The sequence below is a fragment of the Notolepis coatsorum genome (genome assembly GCF_963971535.1).
Source record: "Notolepis coatsorum genome assembly, chromosome: 19".
Classification (NCBI taxonomy): domain Eukaryota; kingdom Metazoa; phylum Chordata; class Actinopteri; order Aulopiformes; family Paralepididae; genus Notolepis; species Notolepis coatsorum.
This window is the reverse complement of record NC_140183.1, coordinates 89,993,317-90,014,334: the sequence shown is the minus strand read 5'-3', so window position 1 is coordinate 90,014,334 and position 21,018 is coordinate 89,993,317.

Below are 21,018 nucleotides of genomic sequence, written 5' to 3'. Positions count from 1 at the left end.
CTGGGTCTTTATGTACACTGCTATACAATGCTATATTATACAATCTCAAGTTATACTATACTATTTTTAAAGTGACCTTTCCTTTTGTAAAGTGACCATAAGTGTGAGCGTGTGCAGCATGAGTGTGTGTGTGCTCATGTTAAAGTGGCTGCTAGTGTGTGAGCGTGTACAGCAGGGCTATTCAACTAAATTGTTCAGGGGGCCACATTGTCAGAAACTCAAGGGGCCAGGGGCCGGACTGCCACGGCGCCTCCCCGTGCTATGAATATATGTACACTTGACACAACACGCAACCACATTTTCGCAACTTTTATTTAACTACATTGCAAAAGTAGTATACTTTTAAAAAAAAGTGCTTCATTTATGTGCCACATCTGCAACATCTCCTGCAAAAAGTGCTTCATTTATGACTGTGCAACAACTGCAACATCTCCTCTTCAACATTTCAATATAAAAATAAAATAAAAAACAAACAAGTGCATGATGTGCATCTGAACATTCTAACATCAACACTTGAACAAAAAAACACATTTATAGTGCAGCTGAGCTTATGAAAAAGTGCTTCATGTCTGTGCAACAACAGCAAATCACAGCATCTTATTAGCACTTATTGTCGACTCTTAACTCTGAAACATCAGGGGGGGTGGGGGGCAGACAGACCTAGCCTACATACACACATCTAATGAGAGCGATTGCACTTCTTTGACTGGGCAATGGCAGAGAAAGAGGGTTCATAGGAAGTGAGGGCTACTATACCTGCAAACAGTGATGCAAATGCTCATTTGTCAAGGAGGCACGGTTGCTTGTTTTAATGGCATTCATGTGAGAGAAACTGGATTCACAGGTGTATGTTGAGCCAAACATTGTTAGCACAGATATTGCCAGCGTTTTTATTTTGGGGAATGTGTTGACATGAATACACTTTATCCAAAATGTTGTGGTGGATTCATTCTCAAGTGCCTGCTTCAGAGCAGATGATGCTTGCATGTCAATTATTTCAAGTTGCAGGAGACCTTCATCAATGTGAAGTGATGCAAGGAACTCTTGTCCTTTTGTGGAAATAGCAGCTACATTGGCAAATGGGTTGCTCACAAAATGCATCAATTCTCTGGGCATGTCAAATTCATCAAATCGACTTGCAAAGTTTTCCCTCAATTTATCAATGAAATCTGTCATTAATTGAGTGACTTTTGGCTCAATTGTGCGTGTGAACGTTGACATGAAAAGAAAAAAGTTAAAAAAAAAAACATTTTTTTTATATATATATTATCATGGAATCTTTTGCGGGCCGGTCAGAATCATCTCACGGGCCGGATCTGGCCCGTGGGCCGCCAGTTGAATAGCCCTGGTGTACAGTGTGTGTGTTGTGTGTGTGCTCATGTGTGCTTGTGTGTGGAGAGTTCAGTGTTCAAGGCTCTGATGGCCTGGGGGAAGAAGCTGAGCCGAAGTCTCTCTGTCCTAGTTGCTGGTGTTCGCAGGCGTTTGCCTGACCGCAGCAGCTTGAACAGGCTGTTGTTGGGGTGGTGAGAGTCTTTCATTATTCTGCAGGCTCTGGATTTGCACCTCTTGTTAGGGGCCTTTCTCACTCACCCATTCGGTTCCATTCCATTCCGTTCTGGTCCGTTCCGAGATCTGATGCGAACTCCCCCCCCCCCTCTCCCCCCTCTAGTTTGTGTACACACTGGTTAGATTAGTGTATTTGTGGCGTTTTTTTTATACGTTTTTGAATACGTTTCATGTCCCTATTACACAGAAATGCGTTTTTTGGCGTTTTTTTGTGGATACGGCTGAAACGCAAAATTGTGTTTGCGTTTTGGAGAAACGCTAAAAAACGCGCAGACAACAGCGTGTAGTCTGCATGAGCCGTTGTTGCGAAAACGCCCATGCGCAGTAGATACCATCTGCGTGCCCTTCCGGTGACAGAGAGCTGTCCCAAACCAAATAGCTGCAGCTACTATGTGTTGTCAAGTTATTGTTATAAGGACCCCAGTCCAAGCTACAACAGTCTGCATTCCCTTAACAATTGTTTGTATTGAGCCGTATTGTATTGTACCCATATGCAATATGTTAAAGAAAGTTTACATCCATTCATTCTGCTAGCATTACCGATTTTCTGTACCCGCAAAAAGCTAAAACAGAAGGCCGGCTGTCACAAAACAGTCACATCTAGAGACCTCAAAACTTACTCTAGAGAGGCCTTTAACCTAGAACTGGGGAGCTTGGACTGGTCAGATGAACTCAGTGGTACACAGGTTGAAGAAACATGGCTTGGATTCAAAACCAAATTCACAGCAATACTCAACAACATGGCACCGATAAGAACCACCAGGGTTAAAAATTGCGCTGAGCCATGGATGCACACTGAAATACTGGCCGCTATGAAAACCAGAGACAAAAAATGCTCTGAACTTCATAAAAGTCAGACAAAGCTTTCCAATAGCTCAAACAGTGAACTCCAAGCCCACGTGGTTGAACTAAAAATCCAAAGAAACAGACTAAGAAATGACGTAAACACCATGATCAGAACCGCAAAAAGAAATTTCATCAACGACAAAACTGAGGAAAACAAAAACAAACCCCGCAAACTTTGGAAATTACTCAATAATCAACTAGGCTGCAGTAAAAAACTTAAAACCAGATTCTCAAAAATAAACATAAAGGGGGAGCTCCAGTAGCTCACCACGTACCGCGAGTGCTATTTCAGCGTCGTGGACAACCGCGCTCGCGCGGATCTGGGGCTGAGCGAGTTCGAATCCCGGACTGCAGCCGTGCCTTTCCCAGAGTGTCTTCCCCCCCATCTGAACCCTTTCAGCCTGCTTCTGTCGGTCGAACTTGACCAAGTATAAATGCGATAAACGTATAAAAGAGCCAGGGAAATGGCCAAAGTTTAAAAATAAATAAATAAAATAAACATAAAGACGGACAACACGCTCATCACAGACAAGCTGGATGTGGCCAATTACTTAAACATCTTCTTCACAAACATAGCCACAACACTGGTAAACAAACTACCCTCCCACTCAGGGCATTATGGGGTAGAACACATAGTAGCATACTACAAAAACCTAGGGGTCCACAAAGACGACTTCAAACTTGAAAAGGTAACAACCGATGAGGTACTCAAAAAATTTAGCGCCCTCCAACCTAACAAGGCCACTGGCCATGACAACATCCCCTCCAAATTCCTCAGAGACGCAGCAGCCGCCATCACCCCAGTCATCACACACATAATAAACCTCTCTATAAAACAGGGGCACGTCCCCAAGGACTTCAAAATTGCGAGAGTGACCCCTCTGCACAAAAAGGGCAGCAAATTAGACCCAGGCAACTACCGCCCTGTTTCTATTCTTACCTCCATCTCGAAAGTCATGGAGAAAATAGTCTATGAACAGGTCGGAAAGTACCTGGCGGAAAAAAATCGAATCTACGAATTCCAATCTGGCTTCAGAACGTCCCACTCCACTGACACATGCCTCCTCTATTTGAACGACCACATCAAACAAGAGGTGGACGCGGGCAAATACTGCGGCATGGTCATGCTGGACCTACAAAAGGCCTTCGACACTGTCAATCACTCCATTCTAATGGACAAGCTAAAGGCAATTGGTTTTGATAGCTTATCAGTGAGCTGGATGCAATCCTATCTGGAGGGGAGAGAACAGATGGTAGAGGTAAACGGTACTCTATCCCCCCCCCTCACAGTGAGCTGTGGTGTTCCACAAGGAAGCATACTAGGACCGCTACTCTTCCTAATTTATGCAAATGACATGTCGTCAGCCTGTGACTGCAACTTGTTCCTGTTTGCGGACGACTCAGCCCTGCTGGTCTCTGACAAGAACAAATTGCAGGTTGAAAAAACCCTCAGCACGGAACTAGGCAAAATCTGCATATGGCTCGCCGATAACAAACTATCATTACACATGGGCAAAACAGAGTCCATTCTCTTCGGTTCAAATAACAAACTCAGCAAGACCGACGGCTTCTCAGTTACAGTGGGTGACAATATTGTCACAAGGAAAGACGAAATTACCTACCTGGGTTCCATCCTAGAGGCAAATCTTTCCTGTGACAAAATGGCATTATGGTATATTTGACTTGAATAGACTGTTAGATTAACCCTGAAACTGCTGTTGTAATAGTTAATTCAAAATAAAGCTTTAACAGTGAACTGTAGGATGCATTCCATAAAACTCTCAGAATACATTCTGGAGGAACCACCAGGCAACACCTCTCTCATGACAACATTGTTTACTCAGTCACACACCACAGAAAACGGTGACTCAGTATAGCAGAAGGACAGCTGCCTAACCAAGATTGAAGGTCACAGAAAATATAATTGCATTATATTAGTTTAGAATGAAAACAATATTGGAATAATAAACAAGATTATAGTAACCTATTAGAAAGTAACTTACAAAGAAAAACCATATAGAAGGAATGTTAAAATGATTGATTCATTCAAAGGGGGCCACAGTCAAACCCCCCCTCTGTCCAAAAAGGAGGGGGCCACAGCCCCCCTGCTGCTGCAGGCAAAACACACAAGGACATGTTGGGGCAGATAGCCCTAACAAGAAGACTGGCTGTTTTAAGATACTTGTGATTGGTTGAACCAGTTGAAAGATAGGAAGGTCATTTTGGGCCTATAAGTATTGGAGCAGTGCAGTGAGTTGGGAGGCCAGCCCACCGACCCGTCCCCAGGTGGGTCCGGCTGAGCCTCCATCGATCCACCAGAGAATGTGCTGTTATACATGTGAGTAGAATCATGGACTCATTGTTGGTTAGAGTAACATGTACAGATTCCTACCTTAAGACCAGGTTGTGCCCATGTGTATGGCTTAGTACATTCTCGTTTTGCTGTCTTGATGTAGAGAGCCAACGTGTAAGGGCTATTGTGATTTACCTCATCAATCCTTTTGTACAATCATGTATTATGCTGAAATACATTTCCTGTATGTAACCAATGCATTATCCACTCTTGGCCGCGCTGCAAATTAAATAAGTTTGGACCATAGTTCCTCTTTTGTCTGGCTGCACAAGTTTATTCTCTACTGGCTATTTTTGGGAGTCAGATGAGGACCATGTTTCTATCACTCTGTGATCTTTCCCTTCATCCAGTTAGCAACCTCATTGTGCTGTAATTAACAGTAGATATTCATTTAGGAATATACGACAGCATCCAATGTAATAAAAAAAGTCAACCAACGAACTAGATTCTTGTACCGGATCTCCTCTCTGGTAAACAAGAATACCCTGAAGACTCTGGCAGGAGCACTCATTCAAGGGTACTATGACTATGCGTGCACCTCATGGTACCAAAGCACCTCAAAGGCGCTTAAAACAAAATTACAAACATCACAAAACAAACTGGTCAGACTACTACTTGACCTGAACCCCAGAACCCACATCACCCCTGCCCACTTTGACAACCTAGGATGGCTTAGAGTAGACGACAGAGTACAGCAACTTGCAATGGGCCTGGTCTTCAAGATACACTATGCGACCGGGGTGCCCATGTACATGTCAAAATACTTCCCAAAGGTCAGTGAATACCACAACCACTACACCAGAGGAAGCTCAACAAATCATGTTAAACCCAGATTCGGCTCAAACAAGGGACTAAACACGTTTCGCAATTATGCCACAACAATGTGGAACGCCCTACCTAAAGCTGTAAAGGAATGTGAATCCCTGCCCACATTCAAAACCGCTCTTAAAGAGCACCTACGGGAGGCTGCAATTCGAAACTGGCCACCGTAAATGCCCAAAACCCCCACCACCTCCTAATAGACAGTCTCCTCCCCACCGCATGTATATATTCCCTCCCCGCCGTATGTATATTTCCCTCCCACCCACCCACCCCCTCCTAATGTACAGTCCCCTCCCCATCATATGTATATACTCTGTCAGGATCTAGGGGTAACAGTACTGTATATTTGAATACCGCTTATGTCACAAATGTATCAGTACTAAATACCTATATGTCCCTATGCCATAAATGTCATGTATGTTGTGTATGTCATAAATGTCTATATGAAATGAAAATGGGGGACCCTGATTGAAACAAGACAAACGTCTTTCTCAGGTCTGCATCCCCTTAACAATTGTATGTATTGAGCCGTACTGTATTGTACCCATTCTGCAATCTGTTAAATAAAGTTTTCATTCATTCATTCATTCATTCATTGGCACTGCCACTGGATAACATGAGCTAGTGTTAGCTATCAAACCCTGTTAGCTCAAAGCTCCTCTTTCAACTTAACAAGCATTAAACAAAATGGCCCAGTCATCTATTCACCTTTGTTTAATATGTAGTAAAATCCCACAGACTTCCTACAATAATTTGTGGTTATTGTAGTACAATACAATGAGATTGATTATCTGGACGGAGGAGGAAAGATTCATACTTGATAGAATGGTTGGTCTCCTCATCTGGCTTAATGCAGATGAAGAATAAAACGTGTACGCCAGACAAACCAGAATTGTAGTTCAACTCAGCTGATTTATTTGATCAGAGCCAGGAGTCCAAGGTGAATAGAAGGTTGACTTCTACATACAAAAGATGATCAGATAACCTTAACAGCTGTCTGTTGTACAGAAATATCACAATCAGGTTTGCATCCCAAACCTAAATACTGCACATCAAACAGTCACTTGGTTAACATAATTTGAACATACATGGTTTACTGTACACATTATACATGAGTAAATCTGGTTTACAGATCAGGGATCTGTACAACATTACTCTAATCTATAAACAACCATTTGGTGTTTCCCATGATTTTACTCACGTAAAATGCAATCAGCTCACAGTTGTTTCTGGGTGGTTTCGAAGCGGTGGGGGAGCCCCCAGACCCCTGGTTGGGTCCGAGAGCTCCTGAATAACCCTATGTAGGGCCTTATATCCTATCATTTCTAGCCAATAATACATATGGCTGGTCCAATCCAGCGTCTGCTTGTGGGGGGTGTCCTTGTGGGCGCTGGCAGCCCCCCCCCCTGGGGTTGTGGGGACGTGATGGGACAGAAGGGGCCCATCGGTGGCCCACGTCCGTGTGATCTTTTGCTGAGATGAAGGGACCTGGCTTGTCTCACGAGGGGGGGTGTGACATGATCGCTTTAACCCTTTGGTATGGCTACAGATGTCTAATATCATCCAAGTACAGTCAGTGCTTTCTAAGACTGATACCAGACATCATATGAGACCTTTTGATACTAAACAGTTGATTAATAGATTACTTTGTCTGTGAGTTAGTGTCCATGCTTCAACAAGTCTAAACTGGTCTGCCCTGTGGTCAACCCAGCTCTCTCTGATCAGCATTTACATATAGTCAGTTCGAGAAGGTGTCGTTTGTTCTCTAATTTAGTCATTGCTTGAGTGGGGGTTGAAATAACTGTTGCAGCTGTTATCTGATGCAGCTGTCTCAACTGACAGTTGAGACTGTTTAGCCACTGAGTTCACTCTGCTATTGAAAGGTACATCTGGCTTTACATTTATGGTTCTCTAATTTATTCACACATATTAATTATGAAATTCATCGTCAATATTTACCACATTTCCCCACTTTGACAATTCTCATTGTCACATACTGTATATTGACTTGATTTTCTATACATACTAACCATACAATATAATAATAAAAATCATTTTTTCTTCAAATTTCTCAATTTTTCTTTTTTCTCATATTTTTTCTTTTTCATTATTCTTTGGTACATATCATCAATTAGTTTCTTCTTGTCTTCTTCTTTTCTCCCCCACATTCCCCTGACTATGGCCCCCTCCCGGGGAATCCTGGTGACCCCTTCATCCAGATCCCCAATTAAACTATTCTGCCTTTAATGAAACAGTGTTTACCACCTACTATCATCAGGCTTTGTTCCTCTGGGCTCACAGCCAGAGGCTTATTTGTTGAAAACAATTAAAACAATGTAATCTAAACATTACACATTAAAGTAAAACACAATTTTTTAAAATTATGGTATCCGTTGACATGATCTGTGGAGACACAGAGATTATTCTTCATTCTTTCATACATTTTGCTTCTCCTCTCCTGTTAATTCCTTTTCCAAGTCAGCCCAATCACATTTTGCATAATCAACCCAGTTGGTCTTCTCACCTCTCCCCCCTTTTATGAACATCCCTATGGACATAAACCTTACCACCTCTGCGCACAGACGGACAGGGAGGGAGGAGCATCACGCAAGGGAAAAAAATTTCACCATATCGGCCATAACCTACACCTTACTTTTTACTCTACCTATGTGTATGTGTTTAGTTTAGTACTCTTGCGTTGTGTCATAATCTATACCAGTTGGTACCGTTCAGTCACTTCCCGTCCAACACACCAATCAATCACACAGAGGCCCTTGTTCAACGCTTTGGTTGCACAGTCTCCGACCGTTTTCGCCCCCCCCCCCCCTCCACCCCATGTCGGCCAGCCTCAGCTGAAGCCACTGTTTTTAGGCCTGGACCTCGTCATATTCTGTCCCATGACTGTATTTCCATGGATCTACAGACGAACGACTCCGTCAGTCTGGAGGTATTTCTCAACCTCCGGCCTTTGTATTTGGGGCTATATTGAGGGAGGGGTAGAGTCCCAAGCGACCTCTCTTCATAATCCCACAATCTCCCACAGGAACTGACTGAACGGGTCACACCATCGTGTCATAATCTAATGAAATGTATTCCTACACATTTTCCCCATGATCCCCCCACTCGTGATGGTCCATCCTCCCTCTCCGACTGAACTGCAAGGGAACAAAAACACAGAACAAATTTTCCTTATACAATATGTCAAATATTTCTCAAGAGACGCCAAATGGTTAATCATTATGCAAAACGTAATGGGACCACTTAACTGTCATCGATCTGATCCAATGTATCCTCACGCTTCAACCGTCCTCTCACCAGATCATAGAGAAACAACAAACAAAACGCAAATAATCAAAATAACATTCCAACAGATGTGAAAATCAAATGAAATTAACCAGCTCCAACCGCAGACCACCTTAACGGTTATTTAGAAAGAAAAGAAAAGAAATCAAAACTAAATTCAAAGATTAAAAAATAGAAAATAACTCTAAAAATCTAATCCAATTCCTCATCCAATTGATTACATAAACACAGATATATCATACTTAAACCCATTCTTTTATTCCTAAGACCAGTTTCACCTTAAGTGAAAGCTAAGTTGCGTGTGTGCATGCATGTGTGCCCAAATTGTGTGAATGTGTGTCTGTGTGTGTCTGTGTGTGTGTGTGTGCGTGTGTGTGTGTCTGTGTGTGTGTGTGTGTGTGTGTGTGAATGTGAATGGGTGCGTGTGTGTGTGCCTGTGTGTGAATGGGTTGACAAAGCCTCCTTGCCCCCATCCCCCGCTCAATCATTCACTAAAGGACATCTCAATCTCACACATACATACAAAAATTAAATTTAAATAAAAAATACCATCTGTACCAGCTCAACCAAAATTACGAGCTCCAGTAATCATTCATATTATAAACATATATCTCTCTCATACTCTCGTTAATCAACCACAGACCGACAATGGGTTAGTTCCCCTGCGCTCATCTCTTCTACTCTCTCATCCGGCTACACTCATCCCTGGCTAATACAATTCACACTTAATTTCTACACTCCTACCTACTGCCAGAGAGAGTCTAGGAACTCTCCCTCAACGACAGAACCTCAAAGCAGTCCTAGTACCCTGAGAGTCTACCGCTATTCCTTCTAATCAAACAGGTAGCCCCCCAATGTAATTAACCTCATCTGAGCTGGCTATCCTAATTCAATTACTGTGCTCACTCCTCCATCAGCTGTGTCCTGTATTAGCACGCTTCCTGTCTCAACATTTCCCTCGTCATAAAAATAACTGTCTCCTTCATCTTCACCTCTGACCCTCTCTCTCCTGTTGCATCTAATCTCACGTCATCCTGTCATAAAAGAACAAACAGCCATTGTAAACAACAGCTGTACATCCTGACCCCCCTTGGGCCTATTGGCCCGCCTCAAAAGGATTCCTACCCCCCTGGGTAATACAACCCTTCATCTGTAAATCATTAAACGGTTAATCACACTTCTCATCCTCCCAGAGGCAAGCGCCCCCAGGTTTTTGAATTAATCACACATTCCCAGGGAGAGGCCAACCCCCTCCCCAGCGTATAAAATTATTAAGGATTAATAAAACACTCATGTCAAAATTTGTCATCTTCAGCAAGCCTCCATCAATAAATTATCCTACAAGTCGAAGGCTTGTGTCAACACTTTAACACTATATCAAAGATTTTAACAATCTAAAACAAGCATAAACACATGTCCTAACCACATCAACAGTGTATTAAAGATTTAGCAATCTAAAACAAGCATCAGTAAATTATCCTGCTTCACAACCGGGCTTGTATCAAATTTCACTATAAAAACATTTAGTAAATAATATAAACATTATCCTATTTAAATCTCCAGCGTTATTAAAACTATAACAAGTATCTTACATCAAGCTACATAAAACACAACATTATTATCTCAAGCATACAATTGTACATGTTACACAAATTTAAAAAACTGGAAATGTCCATCAACTCTAATTATCATACATGTAGGCATCCTCCATCTCAGCATAACTTCTGTAGTGGTTAGTCCTAAATGCTCCTTTCTTCATACACATGTGATAAATTGATTTTACTGCAAGCATTGTGTAACTCTAGTGTAGAGCCATTTTCCAAATTCAGCCTATAACTACTCTCAAACTACCGTTTATATCATGTATGCAATAAAAGTTATGATGTATTTCAACACGGGTGACTGAATTTGCAAATCTGGTATGTAGTTGCAGCAGTACTGACTGACTATCTGATGAATTGAAACTGGGGGACCCTGATGTAAACAAGACAAAAGTCTTCCTCTGGTCTGCATCCCCTCAACAATTGTGTGTATTGAGCTGTACATATCTCTAATCAATCCCTATACATGTTACCGCTTCCCCTGCTTACACAAAAATACAATGCACAATATACAAACACCGCCATATTACATAATGCAGAATACCCTCTTACCCGTTTCTATCCCCTGAGCGAACTATTCCGAATGCACGAGACCCCATCCACGTTGTACCGCGCATGCGCAGTGGCAACCGAAGCGGCTGTTAACGTTGCTATGACAACCAAGGTCTGCCACGACAACATAATAACATGCCCCGATACTCATAATCTGCCACGACATTTATCACGTTTCTTTACCCCTTCCCCAACATCTTTCTCAAAACTCGAAACGTAACATATGCCGCCCCCCAAACGCCACAAAACAACGGCATGCAAGCTAACTAGCTTTAGCCAGCTCTAATGCGACGTTCAAGGCCCTCACGGGAACCGTGCCTTTCAAGATCCGTTCATCCACGCAATTCGCTCAGTACCATCCAAAGCATAAACAATTCACACAAGCCTAAAATAGCCAACCACTCTAACAGAAAATAATTTTTAAAACATTCACACCAACCAACGCCGCACACATAGTTCAACACGAACCCTTTCTCCTACCTTCTCCGCCTCACTCCATAGCACCGCGAACGTTACATACTCTCCACAACACCATGACGTCACCAAGCAGCGAATCCTCAATATCATTTACCACGTTACCGCATTAATAATAACCCTCAAAACGGCCACAATTTTGCCACCCTGCGTCTCAACCGCCTCTTACTTGTAATCGCCGCCACAGTGTTTAATCAATTCTCTCATAACGCCATCGTAACGTCCCCAGCTTCACCGCGGACTTTTCCACAGAGCTAGCCAGCTCCAACCAACAGCAGGGACTCGCCTCAAACATAATATGTCCGTTGGTCATTAAAATATCATAACAAAACCATTAAGTACTTATCAGTCAGTTCGACCGAATCGTTTTTGTATCACAGCGAACGTAATTAATCAACAGGCCGGTTTCGCTCAAGCTTAAAAAGGACAACGCACCCTGAACACGCCGGCACCCTACATTTCCATTAACTACTACGTTTTAATCCTGCAATCGCACAGACCCCTGCGCTGATCATGCCAGGGTCTAACAACCTTTCACCATACTTGACTCGTATGTTCTGAAATAGTAACAGAACCCTTAGCCCGACGCAATTATGCCCATACTGACCCGTCACTCACGGTCCCCGTCCCGCTATCTGTGACTACAAGCAGGGACACAATGCACCTTGGACCCAGCTCCCCTTCCATTTCAGAACAGTCAAATCTCCTCGTCTTACCTGCGCCCTCTTCCTGAGAATAATTTTAGGGCAATTATATACTCAGAACGCGCCCCTGTCGTATACAACAGAATAACCGTGCTTCCTAGCAAGAAAAGCCTTTTACCTGCCGTCATGCGACGCTATCTTCCACAACATGACCAGATAGTCTGTGCGCCACCATCCTTCTTGGTGCAACTCCCCCGTATAGTTCATAACGTACATTCCATACGAGTTAACTAACCCCCGTGGCCCGCTGGGCCGAGACCGGCCTCCTGTGTCTGAATGAACACACAAACACAAAAAGCCTACGTTTGCATGTTCACTGCACAACAAGCGCGATCGTCATACCTCCGGACACACAAGCTAAGATATTGTTGTTGTTGTTATAGTCTGTTTTCAGTATAAAGCTGGTCTTTGTTGTCCTGGCTGACAAAACAAAGCAGTCTGTTTTCAGTATAAAGCTGGTCTTTGTTGTCCTGGCTGACAAAACAAAGCTATGCCGTAAGATGATAACAACCAGACTAATATTACAGTATAAAGATAAATTGTTGCTAGTCTTTGTTGTCCTGGCTGACAAAACAAAGCTCTATTGTTAATAATATTGCATTTACCGCTCCAGTTGTTCCCACCGCAACCCCCAACCCTGCATGCAGACGCCATATTCACCGCGGGCCCCAAACAGTGGCGTACACAACCAACCTCCATCCTTCTCCTCTCCCTCATCCATTCAGACAACAAGCCCATCGTTTATCACTTCAAACGCAGCAACACCCCAGCTCTTCGCCCCGTGTCCCCAACACACAGCAAGATCCAGATATGATACATATAACAAGACCCTACCGCACCTTTCCAGGGGGAGACACGAAGGGTAGGGCAACACGGCACCATTTCTGTAGTAAAATCCCACAGACTTCCTACAATAATTTGTGGTTATTGTAGTACAATACAATGAGATTGATTATCTGGACGGAGGAGGAAAGATTCATACTTGATAGAATGGTTGGTCTCCTCATCTGGCTTAATGCAGATGAAGAATAAAACGTGTACGCCAGACAAACCAGAATTGTAGTTCAACTCAGCTGATTTATTTGATCAGAGCCAGGAGTCCAAGGTGAATAGAAGGTTGACTTCTACATACAAAAGATGATCAGATAACCTTAACAGCTGTCTGTTGTACAGAAATATCACAATCAGGTTTGCATCCCAAACCTAAATACTGCACATCAAACAGTCACTTGGTTAACATAATTTGAACATACATGGTTTACTGTACACATTATACATGAGTAAATCTGGTTTACAGATCAGGGATCTGTACAACATTACTCTAATCTATAAACAACCATTTGGTGTTTCCCATGATTTTACTCACGTAAAATGCAATCAGCTCACAGTTGTTTCTGGGTGGTTTCGAAGCGGTGGGGGAGCCCCCAGACCCCTGGTTGGGTCCGAGAGCTCCTGAATAACCCTATGTAGGGCCTTATATCCTATCATTTCTAGCCAATAATACATATGGCTGGTCCAATCCAGCGTCTGCTTGTGGGGGGTGTCCTTGTGGGCGCTGGCAGCCCCCCCCCCTGGGGTTGTGGGGACGTGATGGGACAGAAGGGGCCCATCGGTGGCCCACGTCCGTGTGATCTTTTGCTGAGATGAAGGGACCTGGCTTGTCTCACGAGGGGGGGTGTGACATGATCGCTTTAACCCTTTGGTATGGCTACAGATGTCTAATATCATCCAAGTACAGTCAGTGCTTTCTAAGACTGATACCAGACATCATATGAGACCTTTTGATACTAAACAGTTGATTAATAGATTACTTTGTCTGTGAGTTAGTGTCCATGCTTCAACAAGTCTAAACTGGTCTGCCCTGTGGTCAACCCAGCTCTCTCTGATCAGCATTTACATATAGTCAGTTCGAGAAGGTGTCGTTTGTTCTCTAATTTAGTCATTGCTTGAGTGGGGGTTGAAATAACTGTTGCAGCTGTTATCTGATGCAGCTGTCTCAACTGACAGTTGAGACTGTTTAGCCACTGAGTTCACTCTGCTATTGAAAGGTACATCTGGCTTTACATTTATGGTTCTCTAATTTATTCACACATATTAATTATGAAATTCATCGTCAATATTTACCACAAATACACACAGCGTTGTCTCTAATGTTATCTAACCACTGATAGCTCCCGATATCATCAGTTTGGTGCTGGCTAAGTAGCGTGAGCTAACGTTAGCTTCTAGCCACAATGCTATACTGTTATAATGGCAAATTCCATTGACGTTAGCATGCAGCTAACAATGCTACCGATCGTTTTTTAGACTAAACTATCCGCTCTTGGTGGTCACTTGTGTTGATGTTAGTTTTGTTTCATCAACAAATGACAGGCAGAACACACAGTGAATGTATCCGTTTTGTTTATTGCACTTTTATTAGGCTTTGCTGAAAAAGAATTGCTGCATTGAGTAAATAGGCAAGATGGTGGCGCGGCATAGGCGCCTGCCTTATTGACATTTTCTTTGCTGGAGCTTCCAGGAAGTGTATTGGCACATTCAAGTTCTGATTGGTTGAAATTGCCTTCATGTTTGCCACCTACTGCCACCTACTGCTTTGGCAGTGTACTACATCAGTGTGCTCGGGTGACAAAAACGAGAAAAAAAAACGAAAGTGTGACTCGAGGCGCACGACGTCGCGGCGAAACGCATATGACAATGATACGAAAATGAAACGAAAGGTGTAACCGCACCCTCAGTCTTGGTGCGCTCTGGGTTTTGTTTACGGTTTGCGTTTTGAGCTTGTAAGCTTGCCGTAGGCGATGATGTCACGCTCGAAAATGTAAACAGGAAGAGTTTAACACACGGTGGAGACTGGATGCTGATATAAAATAAACAAATAACCAATAAATATGAAGTTATATTTGAACCTCTGTTGTCAAGCCTTGTCAATATAACCCACCCCCTTTTCTCACGAATGGATGGTGTTGTAGAGTTCGCTTTTGAGCGTTTCCCAGGGCTAACGCTAAGCTAACGGCTAACGCTAGTTAGCTTAGCCTAGTACTAGTCTAGTATAGCCACTGTAGCACTTGTTTTTCAGCAAAGAACGTGCAATAAACAAAACGGATACATTCACTGTGTGTTCTGCCTCTCATTTGTTGATGAAACAAAACTAACATCAACACAATTGAACACCAAAAGCGGAGTTTAGTCTCATAGGCGCTGATTTTGTTAGCTTACATGCTAACGTGAATGGAATATGCCAGTATAATAGTATAGCATTGTGGCAAACGCTAAGCTAACGGCTAACGCTAGTTAGCTTAGCCTGTTCAGCAGCTAACATGTTCTGAAGGTCCAGATTAACACATAGAGTCTGCGTTTATTATTTTGTATAACTTATATATTGTTTATATATATAAGATATATATTTTCACGTCATCTGTTTACCTACCAGTATTCATCATTCGCTTATTTGTACATGTTCCACTCTTAACGCCGTAGACAGCGTGAGCACATGCGCAGGGTTCTTGGGACATGCCTGGACAGAGTGTGTTGAGAGAGAAGAACGTTTGGTGCAGCAGTAAACAGACCGCAAGCAACGTATCTTGATAGAAAGCTGTACAGCTAATTAGATACCACCATAATATTGTCGAGCCACTATTGGCAAAGTAGAGTGACTTGTTCGAGCGAAGTGAAGTAACGTTGAGAGACTTCTAGCTGAACCCAGCGGCGTTCTGGATTTAACTACCTATTGCGGACTACATGCGGGTTAGCTTTAGCATACAAGGGCTAACTAGCTAGCAACCATGCCAACGGGCGTTTGGAATAATAGCTATTAATCCTGCCATCGGGCGCTTGGAATACAGGAACCAGGTCCGTACGAGACCCTCCTCACCAGCGACGACAGGATTATCCCACGTTTGTCTGCAGGAGTAGGAACTCCAGAGAATATCGTCTCCATCCGCCATCTTGCTTTCCCCGTGCTGTTCACTCCTTCTCACTCCATTCAGAGCATCAACGGTCGAGTACCAGTAGTTCAGGACTATCATTACCTCTGACATTGTTGCATTGATATTATAGTAGTAACCGGAGATCTGTGTTTATATACTATGTATGTTTTGGCTTTAACATTAAAGTGATTATTCAACTTTGTATCACTGTCCCCTCGCAGTTAATAGAGTGTCCGCCATTTTGTGTACCTTTAATGTCTGGCTAATTAATATTCTAGTAGTGGTCTAATCTAACATTTAAATACAGTCAGGGTTGTGTAGCCCCTTAGCTACAATTATCCCATCGCTCGTGGCAATTATATTGCATGTCATTGATCTACTGGTCGACCACGGCCGACTGGTTGGGCACCACTGGTCTAATAGAAATAAATGCATTCGAACAAGAAACCAATGTATAGACATAGCATGGCAAACAAAATTGCCAGGCCTAATGCGAGCCAGGGAAGTGCTGTGCTTTGTAACGTGGCTTCATGTTTTCATCCACTGAGCTGTGAGGCTCCACATGCTTGTTTTTGGTTGAGGTCTGAACTCTCAAATTGCCCATAAATATCATTTTTGTGGGTATTGTCCAGTTGTTGCTGTGTGGTTTTATCTGCCCAAAATTCAAGCAAGCATGAAAAGCATTACAGTAACAACGTTGTATGTGTCACGCCCCCCGCTCCCACTGGCCCGCACCCGAGACCACCTATTTCAAGCGTCCCAGGTTCAGCGGGGGTAGTACGAATCAGCACCGCTTTGCACCCAAAAGGGGTGTGTCCGTCTGAGTGAGAACACTCCCCCCCGTCCCCGGGGGCGCTGATTCGACCCCGATTGGTGAGTGAGAAAGGCCCCTTATAGGACCTGCAGGGGTGGTAGTGCAATACCCGTAGTACGCTCGGTTGAGCGTACCACTCTCTGTAGGGCCTTCTTGTCCTGTGCTGTGCTGTTTCCATACCAGGCAGTGATGTTTCCAGTCAAGATGCTCTCTACAGCCCCGGAGTAGAAGGACTGGAGTATCTTCCCCGATACTCTGAACTTCCTTAACTGTCTCAGGTGGTAGAGGCGCTGCTTCGCCTTTAAAAAAAAAAAAAGGGAGATGTTAATCAAGGCTGTTTCACTTGTTCACTGTTCCATTCTTTTATAGTTATAGAGGCTATAACTATCTGTCACAAAGGGCAAAATGTTGACTTTGACATAATACGGTTTACAGATTTTCACAACCCAGAAGAACGGCATCTGCTGGTGGTGCTCTTTGTGACCTTCGTGGGTGGCTCCCGACCTCTCCGCCCCTCCCGACCTCTCCGCCCCTCCCGACCTCTCCGCCCCTCCCAGCCTCTCCGCCCCTCCCGACCTCTCCGCCCCTCCCGACCTCTCCGCCCCTCCCAGCCTCTCCGCCCCTCCCACCCTCTCCGCCCCCTCCCACCCTCTCCGCCCCTCCCACCCTCTCCGCCCCTCCCAGCCTCTCCTCCCCTCCCACCCTCTCCTCCCCTCCCAGCCTCTCCCCCCCCTCCCAGCCTCTCCCCCCTCCCACCCTCTCCGCCCCTCCCACCCTCTCCGCCCCTCCCACCCTCCCCCCCCCTCCCACCCTCTCCCCCCCTCCCGACCTCTCCCCCCCTCCCACCCTCTCCCCCCCTCCCGACCTCTCCCCCCCTCCCACCCTCTCCCCCCCTCCCGACCTCTCCCCCCCTCCCACCCTCTCCGCCCCTCCCACCCTCTCCGCCCCTCCCACCCTCTCCGCCCCTCCCACCCTCTCCGCCCCTCCCACCCTCTCCCCCCCTCCCGACCTCTCCCCCCCTCCCACCCTCTCCCCCCCTCCCGACCTCTCCTCCCCCTCCCGACCTCTCCCCCCCTCCCGACCTCTCCCCCCCTCCCACCCTCTCCCCCCTCTCCAGCCTCTCCTCCCCCTCCCGACCTCTCCTCCCCCTCCCGACCTCTCCCCCCCTCCCACCCTCTCCCCCCCCTCCCGACCTCTCCCCCCCTCCCACCCTCTCCCCCCCTCCCAGCCTCTCCTCCCCCTCCCACCCTCTCCCCCCCTCCCGACCTCTCCCCCCCTCTCGACCTCTCCCCCCCTCCCACCCTCTCCCCCCCTCCCGACCTCTCCCCCCCTCCCACCCTCTCCACCCCTCCCACCCTCTCCTCCCCTCCCAACCTCTCCGCCCCCTCCCACCCTCTCCCCCCCTCCCAGCCTCTCCTCCCCCTCCCACCCTCTCCTCCCCTCCCAACCTCTCCGCCCCCTCCCACCCTCTCCCCCCCTCCCAACCTCTCCCCCCCTCCCAGCCTCTCCTCCCCCTCCCAACCTCTCCTCCCCTCCCACCCTCTCCCCCCTCCCGACCTCTCCGCCCCTCCCACCCTCTCCCCCCCTCCCAGCCTCTCCCCCCCTCCCACTCTCTCCGCCCCTCCCACCCTCTCCCCCCCTCCCACCCTCTCCCCCCCTCCCAGCCTCTCCCCCCCTCCCACTCTCTCCGCCCCTCCCGACCTCTCCGCCCCTCCCACCCTCTCCGCCCCCTCCCACCCTCTCCCCCCCTCCCAACCTCTCCGCCCCTCCCACCCTCTCCGCCCCTCCCACCCTCTCCCCCCCTCCCAACCTCTCCGCCCCTCCCACCCTCTCCGCCCCTCCCACCCTCTCCCCCCCTCCCACCCTCTCCCCCCCTCCCAACCTCTCCCCCCTCCCACCCTCTCCGCCCCTCCCAACCTCTCCGCCCCTCCCACCCTCTCCGCCCCTCCCAACCTCTCCGCCCCTCCCGACCTCTCCGCCCCTCCCGACCTCTCCGCCCCTCCCGACCTCTCCGCCCCTCCCACCCTCTCCGCCCCTCCCACCCTCTCCCCCCCTCCCGACCTCTCCGCCCCTCCCACCCTCTCCGCCCCTCCCGACCTCTCCTCCCCCTCCCACCCTCTCCCCCCCTCCCAGCCTCTCCCCCCCTCCCAGCCTCTCCGCCCCTCCCACCCTCTCCGCCCCCTCCCAGCCTCTCCCCCCCTCCCACCCTCTCCGCCCCTCCCACCCTCTCCGCCCCTCCCGACCTCTCCGCCCCTCCCAGCCTCTCCGCCCCTCCCACCCTCTCCGCCCCTCCCGACCTCTCCCCCCCTCCCAACCTCTCCGCCCCTCCCACCCTCTCCGCCCCTCCCACCCTCTCCGCCCCTCCCACCCTCTCCGCCCCTCCCAGCCTCTCCGCCCCTCCCACCCTCTCCGCCCCTCCCAGCCTCTCCGCCCCTCCCACCCTCTCCGCCCCTCCCAACCTCTCCCCCCCTCCCACCCTCTCCGCCCCTCCCACCCTCTCCGCCCCTCCCACCCTCTCCGCCCCTCCCACCCTCTCCGCCCCTCCCACCCTCTCCCCCCCTCCCACCCTCTCCGCCCCTCCCACCCTCTCCGCCCCTCCCAACCTCTCCGCCCCTCCCACCCTCTCCCCCCCTCCCGACCTCTCCGCCCCTCCCACCCTCTCCGCCCCTCCCGACCTCTCCTCCCCCTCCCACCCTCTCCCCCCCTCCCACCCTCTCCGCCCCTCCCACCCTCTCCGCCCCTCCCAACCTCTCCGCCCCCTCCCAGCCTCTCCGCCCCTCCCACCCTCTCCGCCCCTCCCAACCTCTCCCCCCCTCCCAACCTCTCCGCCCCTCCCAGCCTCTCCCCCCCTCCCAACCTCTCCGCCCCTCCCACCCTCTCCGCCCCTCCCACCCTCTCCGCCCCTCCCACCCTCTCCGCCCCTCCCAGCCTCTCCGCCCCTCCCACCCTCTCCGCCCCTCCCAGCCTCTCCGCCCCTCCCAGCCTCTCCGCCCCTCCCACCCTCTCCGCCCCTCCCACCCTCTCCCCCCCTCCCAACCTCTCCGCCCCTCCCACCCTCTCCGCCCCTCCCAGCCTCTCCCCCCCTCCCACCCTCTCCCCCCCTCCCACCCTCTCCCCCCTCCCGACCTCTCCGCCCCTCCCACCCTCTCCGCCCCTCCCACCCTCTCCGCCCCTCCCAACCTCTCCGCCCCTCCCAACATTGTATTTGTGTGATTGACAGACAAACCGAGCAGCTTGACTTCTTGACTCAATACAGTATGCTTAAGAGAAATACACAAGACTCATTGCATCTGCGTGTCTGCGTGTGTGTGTGTGTGTGTGTGTGTGCGTGTGTGTGTGCGTGTGTGTGTGTGTGTGTGTGTGTGTGTGCACGTGTAGTGTGTACGTATGGGTGCACCCTCGACTTGCCTTTGTGATCCTGCCTCCCCCATCTCTGGCCTCCACACCCTTCCTCCCATAAGAGAAGTTCTGTTTTCACAACTTGTTTTCTCTCCAACACCCCCCCCCCCCTTCCCACTACTGCCTCTCTCTCTCTCTCTCTCTCTCTCTCTCTCTCTCTCTCTCTCTCTCTCTCTCACAGAATGAGTCTCTGTCTATTTTTACCCTCAGCTTCCCTCTGCTCTTATCCCGGTCCACCCATTTTCTCTCTCAAACCACCCCTCCTCTCCCTGGCTCCACCCCTCCTCTCCCTGGCTCCACCCCTCCTCTCCCTGGCTCCACCCCTCCTCTCCCTGGCTCAATCCCCTCCTCTCTCTGTCAGAGTGTGTCAATTGCATCAGAACATTTACAATTATGTCTGGAGGAGGCAAATGAATGCGATAGAAAGCTGGAAAGTGTTTTGGGGTTGAATGTTTTTATTTTATTTTAAATTTGATAAATGGTGGAAAATTACATTACTGTTAGCCGTGTTCCTATAAGAAGATACAAGGTCACCAGAGGGAACACCTTACATACACATAGAGAATGTATTGCTGACTCATAACATGGTCAGCAGCGGTATTATCAGTATGAAACCTGATTAATCAGATAAGATGACAAGTCTGCTTGTTCAGAG